We start from the raw sequence: 5064 nt of genomic DNA, 5'->3' as shown, positions 1-5064 counted from the left end.
GATGGTCTTAGCAGGTAAATGGTGACGTCATGCAGAAACTCCAACCTATGCTAGCCTGGCTCGCTCTCGCGCATCTGAGTTTTCGCTCGTGCATGATTGCGCGTCCATGTTTTTCGAATGGGTGGAGTCAGGGCCAGCGTTGGAGGAGAGAAGGTAGGACCTTATGAGTTGTGTATTTTCAAAATCTGCCGGCCGTTTTGCAAATCACATACCCCACCTTAATAGGTCGTCAGTCAGACAATCTAATCAATACGGCTCCTTTCATTTCTACTAAGTTGCTTTCAACAATGCTCATTTATCCATGTTTATTATTGACATTGATGTTGCTCTAAATTAAAACTCTAGAGATGAGGAACACACAAATGAGAGTTATTTATCGGTATATCGTTCTTGACTGGCAGCATTACGTGAAATGCACTGTAGAAAAACTGTAGAAGACATAAGCATTTTACTGAAGTGAATGTAGACACGTTTTTATATACATGAAAACATACGGACATTACTGAAACTCCTGAAGATTTTTGTTGTCTTTTAATAAACGTCATGCTAAGCAGCTCACAAACTGTAGGGAAAAGATAGATTTGCTTTGATCCTATAATGCTTAAAACCTCTACTATATTCTCTTTGTAAGTCTGTAGACATACACATTTTAAAGGATTCATTTGTTTTAAGATTGTTGATTCAGTGAATAATTTCACAATAATTTCACGCTCACTTTTACACTGCTACACCCCTGCTCTAAAACAAGCAAACAACAACAACAACAACAACATCAACAAAACAATAATACTATAGAGAAAGTAAAGAATAGAAATAGCCATGACAGAATATTGGCGTTTATAAAACTGATAGGACAAGATGTGAGAAGCGTTACATTTACATGTCTTTTGCCTTGCATTCTATCTTTCATTTAGTTTGTTTGTTGTTTGTTTTGTAATACATTCAGATTGAGAAATGTGGAAGGTGGTTCCACCAAGACTGCACTGAGACTGACAATAATGTTTCCAGCATTAGCCACCATTTGCAATCGAGTTACTTACAAAAATACTTTTCAGCGTGTCTTTTAGCACCTTCAGCAAAAAATAGGACTTGCAACATGCAATCATGTGATTAGCAGCAAACCATCTGGCCCACATCCCCATATGACAAATGTTTTGTTAGTCGCTTTGGATAAAAGCGTCTGCCAAATTAATAAATGTAAATGACAAATGCAAGCCAGTGTAAAATAAACAGAAAGAAAGGTTATATGATCTCTTAATATATATTGCCACTATTCGATATCTACACTTTAAGAAAAATACTGTTGTTTTTTTAAAAAAAACAACAACAAAAAACATGGTAGCTGTGGTTGCCAGAATAATTATGTAAAAAACACAGTAAAAATGTAAACAACTTTACAGAACAACCTGTAAATTTTACAGTTTAAATAGGTTGTAATTTACATGAACACGATGGCACTGAAAAAAAATCATGTTAAATTTACAGTAAATAAACCTATCATAAACTTAATATTAACCTTCTGAAAATGTAAAAATCTGCTTTTTATTTGATAAGGTATTTGTTAATCACCATAGTAACTACAGAAGAGCACATGATAACATGAAATTCATCAGTAGTAACTCTTCCAGGAGCAATGACCAATAGAGACAGCGCTCAGTGTCACTCACACAAACACTAACACCATCAGAGTAACACATGTGAGATTTAAATAATGCAGTAAACATTTACTAAACTACATTACAAATAAAACACCCCAATGTATGTAACTGATATTAAAAATAAGAAGAAACATTACTATTGCCATAAAATATAATGAAATATGATGAGTCATGCAGAGAATTGTGGGAACTCCCGATTGTTTTTAACTGTAATTTTAACAATAATTTACTGTAAAAGTACATGTACTCTCTTGTTAAATGTAAAGTACATTTTTAACATTAATTATACAGGAAAATCATACTTTTTACATCTATAAAATGTAAAATTTTATTGTAAAATCAACTGTATTGTCTTTTAAAATATATACAAAATTATGAATAAAGTTAATACTAGTTCATCAATAAAAGTTTTTTGTCTGTAGCATTTTTACAGTGTTTTGCAATGCAGAATCAACAGAATACTTATTTAAAGAGATGTTTTGGAACTGCTGTTAAAGAGATACACACTGTTTCTCTCCTTTCACCCTTTTGCACTGAGTTGAGAAAGTGGTTCTTTTGAGGAAATTATAGAAACAATGAAGTGAAGCTGTGACTGCTCTATTAAAGATCATTTCATAGACTCTGCGAGCACTTTAAATTAGGAATACCTGTAAACCTACTTATTTACGTGATTATCTATTCAGCCAATCGTGTGGCAGCAGGCCATAAAATCACGCAGATACTGGTCAGGAGTTTCAGTTAATGTTCACATCAACCATCACAATGGGGAAAAAATTTGATCTCAGTCATTTGTACCGTGGCTTGATTGTTGGTGCCTCCTGGGGATTTCACACAGAACAGTCTCTAGAAATGACCTAAATCCAGTGAGGGGCTGTTCTGTGGAAACACCTTGTTGATAAGAGAGGTCAATGGAGAATAGCCAGACTGGATCAAGCTGACAGAAAATCTACGGTAACTCGGATAACTGCTCTGTACATTTGTGGTGAGCAAAATAGCATCTCAGAATGCACAACACTTCGAACCTTGAGGCGGATGAGCTACTATGGCAGAAGATCACGATGGGTACTTTATTAGGACAATAGTGTTCCTAATAAAGTGCTCGGTGAGTGTATGTGCATTGAGAACATGCACCTGTTTTTCAGGTGCTATCATTAGAGTTATTGTGCTGTGACAAAGGGATAGTTCACCCAAACGTGAAAACCTTCGTATCATTCCAACAACCTCATGGCAACCCAGTATGGCTTTCTTTCTATGGCAGACCACAAATTAATATTTTCAAAGAATATCTCAGCTCTCTAGGTCCATACAATGCAAGTGAATGGTGACCAAAATTTTGGAGTTCCAAAAAGCACAAAGGCAGCATAAAAGTCATCCATTCCAGTGGTTTATACCATGTCCACTACAACAGCTGGCTGATCAGAATGACAAACCATGGGTTACAGCAGAACTCAAACAGCTTCGTCAGGCCAAAGAGGATTGTGAGGAGGCCACCCAATGGCCCAAGGACTGTACTATCCAATGGTGTGGCTGAAGGTCTCCTGCGTGTTCTGTCTAATTGTGTGCATTAAGTTTAACTTATTTCGTTCCAATTAAATAACTATATTATTCGTTTTATGATCACCGTTTATTTTATGACTCCAATTATAAAAGTTTCCAAGGATATATTAATGTTCCAATCTTAATTATATTATTACATTTGGTTTAACATTTGATCATCGTATTTAACGCTTTATATTATATTGTACTCATTCATTTGGATTCCTGTCGCTTAATGTCTTGTGCCGGCCGTGTACGCGGATCTCACGGTCACAAATAAGCCAGTATTGGTCATTAAAACAGTATTTGACTAAACACTAATTAGATGACTGCTCATGCTTGACCTTTTATTTAGTTTAGTCCCGTTAGATAGTTAGATAGAGTAACATTTCTACTCAGAGGTCATGACCACTAAATTTACAAAGATAGACCAACAATACAGAAGTTAAAATAGCTTTATATAATCATGCCATAGTTTTCTATGTACACTTAGCTAGAAAAATATTAAAATACCCAAAGAGGTTTAGACTTCACCCTATTTAGGTTGGTCGATCAACTTCATGTTGTCCTAAATGGAAATTCTTTATCGAGCCTGTGCACTGTAAGTACACTTGAACTAATGGCAATTTGTTAGTCGGAGCTCTTAAGTCTCAGTCGGTGTGCCCCATGCTCCACTCAGAACTGAGCTTTTGTTTTTGTGTTTACTATTTTGATTGTTATTTATGTATAAAGTACAGTATATTTATTAAAGTATAATGATGATTATTATCTGCATTATTACTATCTGCATTGAATGAACGTAAATGACCCCCACCCCCACACACACACACACTTAAAAATTACTGCTACACCCCTGCTCTAAAACAAACAAACAACATCAACAAAACAATAATACTATAGAGAAAGTAAAGAATAGAAATAGCCATGACAGAATATTGCCATTTATAAAACTTATAGGACAAGATGTGAAAAATGTCTTTTGCCTTGCATTCTATCTTTCATTTAGTTTGTTTGTTGTTTGTTTTGTAATACATTCAGATTGAGAAATGTGGAAGGTGGTTCCACCAAGACTGCATTGAGACTGACAATAATGTTTCCAGCATTAGCCACCATTTGCAATCGAGTTACTTACAAAAATACTTTTCAGCGTGTCTTTTAGCACCTCAAGCAAAAAATAGGACTTGCAACATGCAATCATGTGATTAGCAGCAAACCATCTGGCCCACATCCCCATATGACAAATGTTTTGTTAGTCGCTTTGGATAAAAGCGTCTGCCAAATTAATAAATGTAAATGACAAATGCAAGCCAGTGTAAAATAAACAGAAAGAAAGGTTATATGATCTCTCACTATTTATCAACACTGTAAGAAAAATCCTGTTGTTTTTACCAAAAAAAAAAAATAATAATAATAATAAGGTTGTATGATGTTTATAAAGAAAGCACCTAAACTGCATACAACATATGGTCTCTGTGAGAGATCTGGGAAGGGTCATGCCCCTGATAGAATACAGTATTTTACTAAGTTCTTAAATCTTACTTGTGATTTTACTTTGCTGAAAGGGAATGGGACCATTTTACCAGTTACACTGAAACCTCTTGAATGATACCAAACATGTATGATCAGAAAACCTTTTACATTACAGAACAGGAAAAGTCATAACTTGGAGAGAGAGGTGAGAGAGAGGGGGCACATGTGAGTGAGGTTTGCATTTTATGGTCCTTAATCAGTCAGTTTTGTTTACTCAGGTGGAGATGCTCTTCTGTGTGAGAATTTTATGATGTTGGCTCTCACAGCCTTTTGAGTGTAGACATCCTGGTGCCAGCCTTACAGGATGCTTACTAGGATGGGGATAAATTATTGTACAATC

This window comes from Xyrauchen texanus, chromosome 29, assembly GCF_025860055.1.
Source record: "Xyrauchen texanus isolate HMW12.3.18 chromosome 29, RBS_HiC_50CHRs, whole genome shotgun sequence".
Lineage (NCBI taxonomy): Eukaryota > Metazoa > Chordata > Actinopteri > Cypriniformes > Catostomidae > Xyrauchen > Xyrauchen texanus.
Note: the sequence above shows the minus strand (reverse complement) of the source record.